Below are 17,344 nucleotides of genomic sequence, written 5' to 3'. Positions count from 1 at the left end.
CTCGGTTCCGATCAAACATCTTGTAACCTGATTCGAGTTACTATCGACACGATTTTTTCACTCTTCTTCCTTCGATAGATCAATAAAGCATTAGAACGAAAACAGTTGTTTTACACGATAAACTATTTGTGTCTGTTATTCGCGGACGGCTAACTTTTCAACCTAAAGGTAAAGATTATCGGATAAAGATTAAAATTAGATTATTGGTCTAGGATTATTCACTCCGTTGTCATTTATTAATAAGTATGAAAATAAGCGTGCAAAGAGAGGATTACAACTCATTCCTTGAGCACTTTTATCATAAAATCAAATTTTAGAAGTTTTTTTGAAGTTGTATCTATTTAAAAAAAAAAAAATTGCTTTCGATTTTGTGTTAATCATATGTGGTCGCGTGCGCGCGATCACACACACACACACACACACACACACACACACACACACACACACACACACACACACACACACACACACACATGATTTCAGCTATCCAGATATCGTTTTATTTAGATCTATCTGTAAATTAATTACACTTCTTATCCTTGTACTGCAAATTTTATCTTTCCGATCTAGTTTTCGTCGATCCATTCTGGATTACAATATGGAATTTCTTGTTGAGGTGATATTTAATGAAAGTGTAGCGGTAAAAGCCACCGAGTACCAAACAATACAAAATATTATTCGTTTAATAGGTAATAAGCTGCGCTGATAGCATATGTTTTCTTTATTTTGTCAATTTAATATAATATCTTCTAGACGTTTATGTATTTATAAATTTCTAAACTTTTTTTATTAGAAGCGGAAAGGATAACGGCGAGTTAGATTTACCTGTAAGAAGACCGAACTTCAGGTCAGTAAATAATTATCCTTTTCGAAAACTCAGAAGTGAAATGATTAAAAGGAATTTTTTGTCGTTATTTTACTTCTAAGATCTACAAAGAGTTGCCAAATTTTATTAAGGAAGTTAGATGAGTGAATTTATGAATTAGTTAAACGAATGGTTATTTAAGTCTGTTGATTTTGAAATCTTTATTTCAACAATATTGTGAATAAATTATTTCTTTTTGTTTACCTAAGTAATGTAACTAAATCTTTTTCAAAATAATAAATTAATTAAACGAATCCTAATATAACCTTGTAACTTGCGAAGCAATTAGAAACCAATATTATCTGGGTATGTATTTTCAAGTTTTGGACCGTTATACCCACTTTTTTTATAAAGTAATGGTATCCACATATCTGGGGTTTTCCCTTTGAGGTATTTAATTTTATTAACGTTAAGCGGTAAATATTTTGCGCTGACATACAAGTACGTAATCTTCATTATTCATTACTTTTGTATATTTTTTATATGTTACTAAAAATAATGTTTTGAATAAAAAAAACTTTTAGACTGAAGAAACAGTCGGGAAAAAATGTTCCTGATGAAATTGTTATTTTTAGGGAAAATAGGAACGAGTTAAAAGCACTGAATTGTATAGATTCACTGCAAGAGATAAAATTTAATTTTAAAAGTAAAGAACAGTGAAACAATAGTAACGATGGAGGACGACGAGAAATTAGATATTAGGATGGCAGAATATAAAATCAGAGGAAAATTCTCTTATTTAGGTAGTAAAATTTCAAAGGATCGGCGAAGTAAAGGAGACATCAAAGAAATTAAAAGCACAATAACAAAAGTAAGTAGGCTTTTCATACAGAAAAGAAATCTATTGTCAAACATCAATATATGATTTAGTAAAGGTTTTTAAATATTGGTGTGTGTTACACACTACAATATTGATTTATGTTTAATGATTGAAGTTATATATATATATATATATATATAGAGAGAGAGAGAGAAAGATTGAGAGAGTGCGAGAGTGAAAAAGAAAATTGGGGGGGGGGGGGAACAAACATAGAAAGTTTTGAAATATCGTGCTTTAGAAAAATGATGAAAATTAGATTGGTTAACAGAATTTTAAACGAAGAGGTTTTAAGATTAACTGGAATCTTTTTAAGGAGATTCGATGACGGGCTTTATTTATCCATCCACTTGTTTTAGTTGCTATTGGTCATAGTGGATATAAATTACTATTTGATTACGATTCTGAATTCATTTTACGATGTGTATTTACTAAACATATCAGAGATACATCATCAAGGCGATCTTGTTAATTATTGAAGCTATAATTAAACTAATTTTATAATTTAGTTAAGTTAAAAAAACACTTGATTTTGAGCTATTATTATTATTTTACAAAAAACGGTGATCAACTGAAAATCATAATATACAAAATTAAATACCGCAATAAACCTGTTCTTTTCATATTACTTTATAAACGAATGATTTAAACACGGTTAAAGTCATTTATATTTTTGTTTAAAACACTGAAACAATTTCTATTCTTTTTTGCATGTACAATTTCTACGCTTGTAATTTTGGGAAAAAAGTTAAAATATTAATTTTTGAAGTTTTTTTTCTTAAACAAATGAAGTCTTTTATTGATTTAGTTTTAGTGATTTCTAGATTTGATATCCCCTAGCAGTAAATCAATTTTACAAGAATCTATTTCAACAGTTTGGTTTCTGCAAAAAGAATATTAATATTCGTATACAAACACATTAGATTAACGTGTTCACTTTTCATCTTGCAGTTAGTTATACGGAAAAAGTATTTGATAAAAAAAAAGAAGAAAAACAGTAAAAGTTAGAATACACGTTTAAAGAAAACGGTTGATTACAGATGATAGAAGCAGGTGGATTGAATATATATAGGGCTGAAAGTTGAAGTAAACCGATGTTTGACTTAATTCACTCTTCAGCTGCTGGGTTTATTCGTCGAGTTAAAAATACAGATTACGTAAGAATAAGGACGACGCCGTCGGTCAGCCGTCCACGTCGCTGATTTTTAATGGCGCACCGTAACTTACGAAGAGTTTTGCAGTAGGCTTCTGCACTTATAACACGTTACACGTGGAATGAAATCGATCGGCAGTGTGCCAAACCGATCCCAAAAGACTGTGGCCATCACTTTCCGTCCATATAGCTGTGGCTTAACCTTTGTCGGTCTGGTTGAAGATTAAGGATGACGCCATCCGCTTGACTGCAATTCTCTCTCTGGCGTGTAATTCGAAATCCATGATTCGTCACCAATAACAATTGAATTAAGCAACTCATCACCTTTTTCTGTGTAGCGCATCAAAAATTCCAAAGCAGATCCCATTCGGATTTTTTGTAACGTTTCGTTAAGACGTGCGGCACCCGACGTGCACAAACCTTTCTGAAGCCTAAATGGTCGTGAACAATGCGACCGATAACAGCTCTTGAAATATCAGGAAAAAGAAGGGCTAGGTCGTAAATCGTTGAGCGACGAGCTTTTCTGATTTCATCATCGACGCGTTTCAAGTACTTGGTGATTATCGATGACCTCCCCGAACGTTCTTCATCGTGCACATTAATTGTGTTATTTGTAAACCTTTCACACCATTTTCGGACGTTTCTTTCACTCATTACATTATCACGGTACACAGCGACCAACTGCCTAAGAATTTCAGTCGGCGGCAACCTCGATTTTCCTATTCATTTGATAACGTAATAACTCACACGTAATCAAAGATACTACAACGTGACAACTTACAGACGACAATACATTCTGCACATTACTAGCATGGCCATGAACGACACATGTTCGCCAACCTTTAGCAGAAAAATTTCCCAGCGGTCTTTACTTTAGATATCCCTCGTATATTAATGATTACTGAAATAAATCAGAAAAATTACCCTTCAAAAACGTTTACAAAAACAATTATTTAAAATTTGGGTTTTTTGATTGTTAAAAAGTTATCTTCAATAAATACTACAGAAAATTGTGTATAAAAAATATATAAAATGGTAAAAGGAAGAAAAAAAATTAGAAACAATTATATTTTTTATTCGGTTTGCTTTCTTTTTTTTTCTGTTTGCTTTATTTTTCTGTATATTTTTCCATAATGTCTACCGATGGTGATTATTTAACGATTGAAATTATCATTTAGGTTTAAATTTTAATATCATTTATTTTTTTATAAGCGATTTTGGAAGGTAATTTTGTTTTTCCAAATGATATTTCAGGACATCCTAACTAAATCGATTTGAGTCCTCTTTCGAAAATCTACATGTTTAAATGTATTCGCTTTTAGCATTTGCATTAGATTACGATTTATTGTTAACCGTTATTTGTATATCAATCGTTTTCAATATATTGGTATTTCAATTAAACGCTTGAAAACTTAGAGTGAAGTGACTTATACTGATGAAAACGGGTTTTGTCTTTACTAATATAATTTTATAACAAAAATTTTACTAGGTACTAAAAATTATACATAAAAAAAAATCTATTTTTACCTATAAAAATTTATTAATTTGTTTCTTATGCAATTTATTTACTACAGAAAAAAAATTATTTAATTTATCTATAAATTTTATTTATTTATTTAGTCGCTTTCTATTCTACACTAATCGTTTACTTTCAAGATATTTACTACTCCCTACATCTTCAGTTATCTGCTTTTTTATATTCCAATCATTGTCTTACACTGTAGTTTTTAGCTTCTACACATTTCTCTAATATCAAATTAACTACGCACGAATGTTTTGAATATAGTTAAACGACCTAGTTCGTTTCTCTTTATAAAATTCTACCAAAAAGTTTCCTTCACGCTATTCGTCTTAAAATTTCAACACACCTAATTTTCAAAATCCTCTTCAATATCATATTTCAAAGGCCTCTACTGCTGTTGTTTTAATTTTACTGCATTGTATTTTTTTTCAGTGTTTTACTACAATTTAGAAATACAAACTAAAATATTACAATTATTTTCAAACGTAAAAAAAAAACGCAAAGTTTTCAAATCTTATAATGAAATTTTTTCATTCCTTTCTGCAAAATATAATTCATAAAATTTACAAGATGTAATAAAGATCAACAATACGATTAAATTATTTTAAGTAATCTCAAGATTAAAATATTTTTATATTAGAGACTGGCTTGTAACTAAAAATACGCTACTTATATAACGATACGAAAGTTACCGTTGATGTTAAAATTGAAATATCAAACTGTTGAATAATAGCATTATATTATTGCTATTGTTATTGTTATAATTATTTTTATTTTTGTCTCGGAGATCACATCCGGAATTTCAGTATGAAGGGCCATCGGGGCATACCTCAGTCGATGCTGTGGTGCGCTTAACACAATACGTATAATCCTGCGCGTCTCCAGAATTACTGATTTTTGGGCTTTTGGAAGTACGACTTTAGGATCCAGGCCAACCTTTTCTATGTACTTCTTTAAATTTTTGTTAATTAATTCGTTTGCTGTTATCACAATGGGAATAACTTGTATTGAGTTCAGTCCGTAAATTTCTTTATATTCTAGTGATTGAGGGTTGTATTTGGTTATTTTATCTGTTACAGCCTTATTAATATTGTGATCTGGCGGGTGAGTGTCATCAATGAGAAGAGCAGTTTTTTCTCTAATGTTGTGTAGAACCATGTCTGGCCTATTAGCAGCAACAAATTTGTCAGTATGTATGGGGACATCATAATGCAGTCTATAATGTTCATTTTCCAATGTAGATCCGGCCTTATATTCATAGCAAGAACAATGTTCCCTGTCATATACAAGTCCTAATTTTAATGACAACGCCTTATGAACAATGTTTACTATAAGATTGTGGCGATGCAGATATTCCGTGTTAGCCGAGTTGGAGCATCCAGTTATAAAATGATCGATTGTTTCAGATGATTGATGTCATACTCTGCACTCATCACTGATGTCCTGATTTTCTATGAACTTTTTGTAATTGTTTGTCGCAATGACCTGGTCCTGGATGGCATCGATAAACCCTTCAGTTTCTCCAAATAGAGACCTATCCTTTAGCCAACGCGTAGATACGTCCTTATCGAAATTTTCGAGATATCGGGGAAATCTACCGTGGAGTGCCTTAGATTTCCACGCTTGGATCCCATCACTGGTTGTAATAATATCGGGGTAGAAATTGTCTTTATTCAGTCTTAGAGGGGAGTAGCCCTTGTCAGATGTAACTATTGTTTTGTGCAACGACGATGTTCCAGATCTGGAGAGAAAATATCTCTTCATTGATGCAATCTGTCTGTTACAAAGCGACTTCAGGTGGAGGACGCCTCTACCACCTTCTTTACGACAGATAAACAAACGTTCTACTGCCGATTTGGGGTGATGCATCGTGTAATTTGTTAATGTTGTGCGTACGAAGATGTTCAGGTTTTCAAGGTCTGTCTGGGACCGATGAATAACTCCAAATGAGTATGTGAGAACCGGCACACACCAAGAGTTAATGGCTTTGATTTTGTTTTTTACGTTGAGTTCTGTCTCCAGGATTTTGCAGAGTCTCTGATAATTTCTCTAGCTGCTGTTTGCTTGATTTATTTTTTACGATGAGGGTCTGTTTGAAACCAAGATATTTGTAAATGTCCTCTGTGTCTAGCGGCCGTATTTCTCCATTTCCCGGCAAACTGTAGGTTTTTGGAACATCCTAATTTCTCCCTTTATAACCTTTAGAGTGGCACATTTCCCGACGCCAAAGTGCATCTGTATATCACTGCTGAATATGAGGGTAATATTCAGCAAACTTGTAAGCTGTATATCATTGCTAGCATACAATTTGAGATCGTCCATGTACATTAGATGGTTAATAGTGTACACACTTTTCCCTTTGTCAGTCATTTTGAAACCGAGTCCTGATCGGTGCAACATACTTGAGAGAGAGTTCACAGCTAGGCAGAACTACGGGGGGCTCAAAGTATCGCCCTGAAAAATACCGCGTTGTATTGGGATTGGTTTTGACTTATTTCCTCCTCCAGGAAGTACCGATTCTACACACCATGAACTCATTAACTTCTAAAGGAAATCAATAATATTTTGATGAATGCCGTTTATTTTTAAAATATGTAACAGCCAACTATGAGGTACCGAGTCATAGACCTTCTGATAATCTCTCCATGCAACTGACAGATTTTTTTTCCTTCTCTTTGCCTGCCCCCATATGATCGCATCTATGATCAACTGCTCCTTGCAATCCTTTTGTTCCTCAGCGAGAATTTTTTCAGATGTTATATAATTAGTGATCTTACGAGCCAATATTGAGGAAATAATTTTGTACACTATTCAAATATGTGATTGGTCTGTCGTTTTTTGGATCCTGGGTTTCCTTAAATTTGGTTTCAGGTATGTAACTACCTGGGAGATAAAAGTGGATGCTTCAGAAGAATTGCGGAGCAAATCATTCAAAATCGTCACCAAAGGGACGTCGAGAGCCACTAAGTACTTCCACCAAAAATTCTGAATACCTTCAGTTCCTGCTGTTTTCTAGTTTTATAACATTTTTACAGCTTGTTTGGTATCATCGGAGGAAATTACGGGTGTGTCCATGATTGATGTAGATCTCCTTGTCTCATTCTGTATCCATTCTGACTGAGAATTATGGCTCACAGCACCGGTCCACAGTCGGCTCCAATATTCTGCGGTGGTATCCATGATCGGTAGACCGCCAGTGCAATGTGCTTCATTGAGATTGTTATAAAACTGTCTCTGGTTGAGGTCAATTTCCTGTTTTCAGATTTTCTCTTGTTCGATATGTTATATCGTCGTAGTCTTTTCCCCGAGCTGCAATATTTTGCTTGAGAGTGTTAATATGCTGGTACGTTTTTGTTTCGAATTCTGGGTCATCTTGACTGAGTTTTTGTAATTTGAGAATGTGTTTGACTCTACCCCTTAAATCCTGTTTACATTGGTCGCGTCTTTCCTTCCACCCTGACAACTTTGCGATATCAATTCTGAATCTATTTATTTTATTCACAATTCTTCTCTTCCATCTTGGTAACTGTAATACTCTTATCGGATCTGAAGCCACCCTCCGTTCAGGATTGATGTTCTGGACACTTAATACAGTTTTTGCATCACAATACGCATGTAAATGTAAGGACTCCCAAGCGGGTATGGTTCTTGTGCTGAGAATTTCGTTAACCGTACCCGAGAGTTGAAACGTCCTCTTATTTGTTTATAATTTTGGTAGAGGATTTCTGCGGTTTGGATTCGTTCCGGCATACAAAGAGACATTCCTCTCCGATTCTTCATTGATTTTCGACGTCTCCTCATCTGTGTTGGGCTCTTTGCTAGATACACTGCACTCTACTCCAGAAACTAAATAATGCTGATCGGTGTCTGCATTTAAACATGCAGGGTCAGTAGTGGTAACTGAACTACTGAAACGATTAATAAAGATTTCATTTTTAATCGTGTTTTGTTCATTAACTGTGATAACAGGCTTGCTAAGAATGTACCTAAATCGGTCGTATATGTTTTGTTCAGTAAATTTGCCCGAATCTGATGGAAGATTTTTGAGTTCACGGTACATCTTCACACGATAGTTAATTTTCTCTTTCCCACACTGTGTTACTATGTGATATGACCTCGATACATCATAGTTATCCTTAAAACGGGCTCGTGCAGACGTTTTGTTAGGGCCTCTGACATTCGATGAAAGAGGCAGACTAACTGAAGATAATGGTACTTCTGCGCTTTGTTGTTTCAAGCTTTACAATCCAGTAGCGCATTCTAGTCTCCCGTAGAATTTGCTGGTCGTTCCAGACTCCTACACTGATGGTTCGCATGCTGTCGCATCCAGCAGCAGCTCGAGGTAGCCCTGACGTCCTCAGGCAGCAGACGTTTCCTTAAATTATACTTCTTCAGAGACTCCAAAATAAAATGGGGAGGCCTTTTATACCTACGGCCAGGTTTTCAAGAGCGATGTGAAGGGGTTGGGCAGGACGACTTCAGGAATTGGGAACGGGAGCCTACGAGTTACTCAATCAAACCACTGGTTCTCGTGGGAAAGGGAGGAAGCTGGGACTATTAGGGGGAGGGATAGCAGACTGATGCTCCGATTAGTCGCCTCTTAGGACAGGGGGAGATCCCGTGACACTATTCTCCAGATGGTCCCGGTACCACACGGGGTTTATTATTATTATTATATTTTATTATGTATTAAAAACAATTAAAACAACATCCTTCATTTAAAACTGTTTGTATTTATATAAATAAAACTATTACATACTTAAATTTAAAAAAAAATCGAATTTTAGTGTGTTTATACATTACTTAATACAAACATTATAAATTAAAAAATAATGAAAAGTTAGAATACACACTACTTTAAAAAAATGATATAATATTATTAATTTTTCGTCTGTAAAAGAACGGGATTAATGTAAAGAAGAGGAAAAACAATAAAAATAAAACCAAAAAAACATTTTCTGTTTTTAAAATCTTTGGGTTACTAGTATCTCTGATCACAGGTAGATGGCACAAGTTACCTCGCGACTGATTAATGTGACCTGCTTGCTAGTAAAGGAGAGCATGAAACCAAATTATGTTGTTCGTAATTATTATTTGATAAATTATAGAAGATTATTCCTGTAATTAGAAAGCAAAGTAAGTAGAAAGCTGAGATAAAATACCTCCTCCTTATGTGAAAGGAAAACAGAACAATTACTCTTAAATCCTTCTAATCTTTAAATTTTTAAATCCTTAAAAATTTAAGCAGATTACTAGAGAAATTATTCTACATAAATAGAATATTAATTACGAAATGTAAATTCACTGTATTTCAGATAATTAATTTCGGAAATTTATATATTAGAAAAACTTCTCGATTTTAATAATTTATTTTTTTACATAGTGAATTTTAATCGGTATAACCCCCTATACGATAAATATTCTCAAATTCTCCATATGTAGGATTTAGTTATATTTTAGATTTCTGTGTTTACATGTACATATTACATAGTATTTATATATTGTAAAATTATTTTTATCTTCTGTTTTACTGCGCTGGGATGGCTTTTTCTATTCCCGTGTCTAAGCAGAATCATAACAGCATGGTAAAATCGGTAAATTTTTTAAACGGATAAGTATCACCGATTAAACACGAAAGTCCGAAGTTTTAAATAAAATATAACATAAAATCTTGGGGAAAAAGTGGAAACAAATTATTAGGATAAAAAACTAAACTCGGATAATTTTTGGACGAACATAGATATCAGTAATGTACACCATATATTGATTAAATTAAAATTTCTAACATTTCCATGCGTTTTATTTACAAATGTGCAAGCTTTGCTAAAAAAAGTAATTTATTATACAAATTAAAAAAGATTCTACCAAACCAGACAACACAATCATTTTCACATTACACAGGATAATACATTGATGTACGAGAAAGGACGTTAATATGATTCCGCTGTTATTTTTTAATAGACTGTTCCTAACAATCTGAACGATGTTCCTTCTAAATTTATTATAAATTAAATTTATGAGTTTCGTAAAAAAAAAAAAAACTAAGTCTCTTGATGAGTTTTTAAATAATTATCTGATTAAATATCTACTATTTCGACATTTTTACGTAGCAGTTTAAATGAAAGAACACCAATTTTGTAATTAAATATATTATGAATTAAAAAAAAAACAAAATATCGAATGATTTCATACCTATAAATAGAATTTTATACTATTTAATTTCTTTTCCTTAAGATTTTAAATCATTTTTGATAAATAAAAATACTAATAAAGATATTGAAATTAACAAAAGTAAAATCGATGACGCAACTGTAATATCGAGAAATGATTGTAACTTTTTTAAAAAACAACTTAGTTACAAACGGTTAGTGAATCTACGTAAAAATTAGGCTACTGAAACCTAACTATCTAAAAAATTCTCAGAATAAATTTAGGAAAATACAAATGATAAAAATTAGTGGCAATTAAATAAATGCGGAGTACTAATTTTTTTTTTTTTAAGTAATGTTTAAATTTTGTGTAGATTTTAAAAGATTAGAAATAAAAATAAGTATATTTTACAATAACAAACATTTTAACATTAATTAAAAGGTTATCGAAATAACTAAAAAAAAAATGAACCGAGTAAAAGGAAATAATAATCAATAAATATGACGTAATGTTATGTCTATTACATTAATGTAATTTCCTTTACAGATAAAACATATTGTTGTAAATTAATTTTAATTAGATAATTTTTATGTAATCCACCTCTTAATTTACCTAACGCGATCTACGCTAATTATTCTTAACCTTATGCTATGCCACTAACACGCGAATAAAGAAAGGTAAATTAAAGATCAAAGGAATGACTTCTGAATAACGCCTTGGACAGTCAAAAGAAAAAAAAAGTCTAACATTTACATAATTTAATGTAAGCAGGATTAAATGATTAAAAAAAAAACTCACGCGACTGTACCCCAAATAAAAAGGAAAATATTACATCGTAGAAAAACAAATGTAATAATATTACATTTATTAGGAACGTGAGCATCCAGCATTTTGGCCTTTAAAAAAATATTATAACTGCATCCTAAATTTATTGTATCGTATTATATAATTTAAAAAAAAATTATTAAAAGCTATGAACTATAACGTATTATGAGAAAACTAACTAAAACCTATTAATAGTATACCTGTCAGATTAATAAATGGGTCGTCGAATGTCGTACAACAATCGCATATAGCTCTTCTGAATTTCCAGTGTGATACTAGACAATAAAATTGAAAAATTATAAAAATATCAGGGGTGTAGATACTAATAAATATTAATTACAGATGTAGTACCCAAAGAAAACAGTACTATGTAATTCAAATTTGTCCCCTAGTTTTACGTTTCAAATATTTTTAATAAAATTGTTTAGTATTAATATAAAAAGAACAAAAGTAAATTATTTAGCGTCATCTAACCGAAAATAATTCTTGTGTTAAGAAATAAATAAAAAATTATACGAAAACAGAGAAGCGATTGCTCCCTCTCAGATTGTAAACGGTTAGATCTAATTTCATTAAAAAAAGGACAAAAAATCTCCCAAGTATTGAGATGGACGTTATTATCCGTTCGAACATATTTTTGCAGCGTTGTATAAACGGAGCTTTCCAGTCGTGTAACAATGCAATCGCAACCGCTAAGAGTAATTCTCCATAAATATTGTTTTCTATTAAAAGGCAAAGTTTTTCCAAAATAAAAAGAATTATATCGGTTATATTATTAACAAACATTTTTATATTACAGAAAAAATCTCTTCTACTTTCCCCTGAATGCCGTGAAATCGTGAATTATTAAAAATACAATGTAATTTATTTTTTTAATTCTATTCGTGGAGCTTTCCCTATTACTCTTTTGCAACTTTTACCCAGAAATAAAAAATTACGAATTGATTTTCTATACGATTCCACATATTCTTCACGGAAGTTAAATGCTATCCGACACGGCAGCAATGCGCCGAAAGAAAAAGATGGGATTGTCAGATACTCTGTAAAGATAAAAATCTCCGTTTAACTCCACATTACTAAAACAATTTTCCGATGAAGTTCAGTTACAAAGAATTGAGAAAAAGAAAGTTACAAGCAATTTTTCCGTGAATAGTACATTATAAAAATTATATTACCGGTGTTTATGTCTGTCATTTTATTTTGAACTAAAATATTTATATTCGGTAGAAATATATTTTTATTTTTCGTTTCATTAAATTAGCCCTACGGTTTGACTATAATGACTTCAAATAAACATCAGTAGAACGAAAAACATAACCCCACTGCCTGAGGCACAGTCTATTCAAAAATATCAGCTTCAAACTTATTGAAATTATCATACTTCTCAACCAGAATAAAAAAAAATGTTTTTATTGAAAAATTACGATAATTTCTTTACGTATCATGGAACAAAAGAAATATAATAAAAATCAAAAGCAAGTTTAAAAAAGAACAGGAATTTTTTAAACCACTTTCAGTATTAAAAAAAACAAAACATTTAATCGTCTTCATGCGAGGCACAACATGATGCTGAAACATAGGAGATCGAAGACGTAACTTAAAATGTTACGTCATAGAAGTATCTAAAAAAATTATGTTCCTTTGTAAAGTTCGAAATGTAGAGTCTGTATGTCGATTTGTGAAGGTATGCTAAAACACACCTTATTTCTTATTAGAAAAAGAATTTTGAGTGGATCATATATCCACTCAATTTAAGGACTCTAGGATTAGTCGATGCGGTTAAGGAAAGTAAGGATCGTTAAAAACTGTAATGGGAGACAAATATTATTATTATATATATATATATATATATATATATATATGTATATATATAAAGTAATAATTTCATAGGTATAATGAACAAACAAATCTATTAAAATTAAAAATTAGTCAAGAATAACAAAAAACAATAAATAAGTTACCGAAACCAGTCAATGATAGTTAAAAAACAAACTTTCGGTTGAAATTGACCTTATAATGTTATATATATATATATATATATATGTGTGTGTGTGTGTGTGTAAAAACAGACTGAGAAAAAACCACCCTATAAAAAAATACATTTTTCACAAAATTAACCAAGAAAGTTAATTTGATACCGAATTCAAAAAGCTGGTAATTAAAGAATTAAAAGTACTAGAATTTTACTTTTTAGGATGTCTTTGAGGTTCATTGTATTTTGAATCTTTTAATTCATTTAAATTACATGTACGCCTACAAACATTCACAAGTATGAAGAAAAGGAATTCAAAGAAACAACATTAATATACTTTCCAAATAATTTTTGTTCAATATTTGCACAAAAATATTTTTAATATTAGTATGACGATACGCTCATGTTGCTATAAATAATCTTAAAGGTCATAATAAAAAGCAACGGTGCAAGAAAAAATAAATTTTCAAAATCTTCAAATTGTGTAACGTTTCGTTTAAAATAATTTCTCCGCTTAAATTATTTCGAACAGACTTATAAAGAGAACTTCGAGAAAATAAAAAAAAAATTGAGAAACGTACATTCTTTCAAAAGAGAGAGAGAGATAGAAGAAACTATCTCGAAGTTTTATTGAAAATTATAATACAACCTTTTCTGTTAACCGTCAATATGTTACTTAAATTTTTATATATGTAAGATAACGTAGTTTTTTACGAAATTTGTACGTTATTTTAATGATTATTATCGAAATTATATTATCCATTATGGCCCCTCTATAACGCGGCCATCTGGAGACGACTGTTACACCCGCGTTATTTCAAAGATAAAGATAAACGGGAAAAAACAAGGCCGATTGAGTTAATAATGTAACCCTATTAAAATATTACTGAATGTTGCAGTTGAAAATGAAAATATTACGAGATAAAATAAAATGTAGAAAAATAAAAATACAGTACTTAGTATGTATTGTACAGTACTTACATTTTTGCGGCTGGATTTTATTTTCACATCGGTTTTTTCGGAACAGTAAAATACGATAATTGTACAATATTTTAACGGCTTTCCCTTATATCCTAACTAGCTGACCCGGCAATGCTACGCCGTTGCTAAATTTCTTTATATGTATACATTAAATGAACGCAAATGAAAGTTTAATAAAACATTAAAAAAAGGACATTACGGAACTTCACAAAATTTAACCTTTCCTATTTTTCCTTCTTCCCTTTTTCGCAAATATATTTCTTTTCACGTATCTAATATATATACTAAATATGAGCCAAATCGGAACGTAAATGCAATTTTTCCAAATATCTCAACCCCAGCGCCATCTAGCGGGTTCATTTTTTCAGAGGTATTTCCTTCCGTGTAATACATATTATGAATATGAGACCGTAAACACAATTTTTCCAAATATCTCGATCCCAGCACCACCTAATGGGTCCAAATTAATTAAAAATTCTTTGCAGGCGTGCGCACAACAACTCACGAAAGTTTTATCGCAATCGGATGAATGATATAGGAACGCATACGGAACAAACAAACTTTCATAAGATTGAAAAACAGCACTGTAAAACCAGTACTGATCTGAATTCAATACCGTACTACGTTGTAAGAATACATTTCTGCATTAATAAAACGCATCTGAATGTACGCGTATTTAACTTAACACTGAAATTTAAGACGGCTATTTTAAAAAGTAGGAAGTTATTTTTTTTTGCTAGGAGTTCATATATTTTTTTACATTTACTTGTACTTTTACGTAGCTAAATGCGTTAGCATATTTATTTATTCTATTCAATCTATTACTAAATACTATACGTAGTTAAAATGCGGTTTCTATATGCTTACTAAAATTTAGAAAATATTTTTGTTTAATATCTGATAACAGTTCACTTTTTTGAGGGGTAGGAAATCTTTCTATCTGCATTATAACCGCACTAGTGTTATTTTGGATCGCGTTATACTGGCCTCGTACTGTAATTACCTTTAATAATTTTAAGTTTTAATATTGCGTTAATAACGCTAAAGAATTTCTCATTCGCTAACCAGTTTGAAAAAAATAATCATACAAAGTTTCACGATCGTAATTTAACATGATTTTTTTTTAATCGGGTACCAAAATTAGTAGTGTATTTTATTTCGCTGATATGTGTACTTGAATAAAGTTTTATACTTTTAGAAATGAAAATATATTGTATTTCATTTTTGTTATTTTACATTCTTATAATTTTTAAATTTTGCTATTGGTGATACTAATTTCTCTCTCTCTCTCTCTCTCTCTCTATATATATATATATATATATATATATTTATGAAATAACATGTTGTGAGAGATTAGAACATAGGTAAAAAAAAAACCAAAAAACCTAGAACTGAGATAAAAGTAGGCGAATTAGGAAGTATTTTTTATGCCGAATCTTAAAATGAAATCGTTATTTTTTCATCACCCTCAGAATTTTAGTTGTGTCCGTTTAAAATATTGAGAAACTTCTTAAATAATAGAATAAAAAAAATAATAATTAGAATTGAACTTCCTACCTGTATTTTGCAGACGTTTATGTTTATCTCAATTTCTTTTTCTTGTTTCCCTTTTGTGTTCGGTGAAGTTTTCTCTTTTTATCATCCGGCAGTAGTCACTCGTCGTAGATTCATCCCGTCTGCCTTGATAACGTTGTTCCTTCTGCGATATATTTTGGTGGAACCTTTCTCCGTGTTCGTCGCTGATGTTACCCGAGTTTAAAGGGAATAAGTCCAAATGGGAATGTAAAAAATGAATTTTCAATGACATTCTCCAGTCTAAATTTTTGTAGTTTATTTATTTTTGTGGTTTTGTTTTCAATTTTTTTGTTTCCGAAAAAAACCAGTAGTGATATCTTTGAATGACTTCCTTGCTGCTAGTTCTTTAGGATTCAGTTTGCTATCAAATATATTCCCACTAATTAATTTTCTTATTTGCGGTTCGATGAATATTCCCTCTTTTAATTTGTCTTCACTTAACCTTGAATAAACCTCGGCTAAATATTTAAAGCCGTCTCCAACTTTGTCTAATGCTTTTAAAAAATTCTTCATTAAGCTTAGGTTTAGGTATGGAGGTAGTAAAATAATGCCATCTGCTTCGACAAGGGGAATATTGACAACATTTTCCTTTCCTGTGGCAAACTGATTTGTTTTCAGCCGGTCTTTAACCGCGTAGTGTTTATCTGTAACCCAACAATCCCGAAAACACAAGAAACACATATATGTTGTAAAGCCACTCTGGAGACCGAGCAGAAGCACTATCGCTTTCAGGTCAGCGATAATTCGCCGTGAGTGTTCAGCATACTAATAGCTTTTAAAATTTTTGACGTACTTTCATATGTTTCTTTCATTCCTACAGCCTGTGCTACCGGTATAGAAAAAAAAGTTATTCGAGTTACGCAACAACACTGCCTTTAAGCTTCTTTTTGATGAGTCTATAAATAAACGCCGATCATGAATAACATATTGGATATCCAATTCAGTCATTTGCCACGTAAAATCACGGCAGGAAGAAATTAAACCATCTCTTCTAAAGTGTTTCGGTAAATTTTTGTTTTGATTTCTATGTAGTGAAATTTAAGTATCCTTGTTTAATAAATTACATTCTTTAAGACGTGAACCTAGGAGTTCTGCATGTCGTTTCGACAAATACAAGTCATGAATTAGGTCGCTGAGTTCTGCTTGTTTGATGAGGTGAGGTTCAGTATTTGATTCTTCTGGAATGTAATTAATATCTATTGAAGTTGAAGATTCATTGATTGAGCCTTCTGGGAAATCAGAGATTTCTTTCCAAGAAGTTGGAGCGATCGGTATCGGTAAATCAACACCGTAGTACCGGTCTCATAGCTGAACGAACATTTGGGTATGCGATACTGTTTTTACTGTTTGAAGTGAAACCGGTGACATTTGTTAAGAATAAATAGAAATTATAACGGTTAGAAGGCTCTCGCCTAGTTACAGGTACGCCAAAAGACAAATTCTCTTTCTTTTCTTTTAACCACCTGGTTAGTTTGATGTAGCAC

This window comes from Lycorma delicatula, chromosome 4 (genome assembly GCF_047948215.1).
Source record: "Lycorma delicatula isolate Av1 chromosome 4, ASM4794821v1, whole genome shotgun sequence".
Classification (NCBI taxonomy): Eukaryota; Metazoa; Arthropoda; class Insecta; order Hemiptera; family Fulgoridae; genus Lycorma; species Lycorma delicatula.
The sequence above is the reverse complement of the archived record's forward strand: the minus strand, read 5'-3'. Positions refer to the sequence as shown.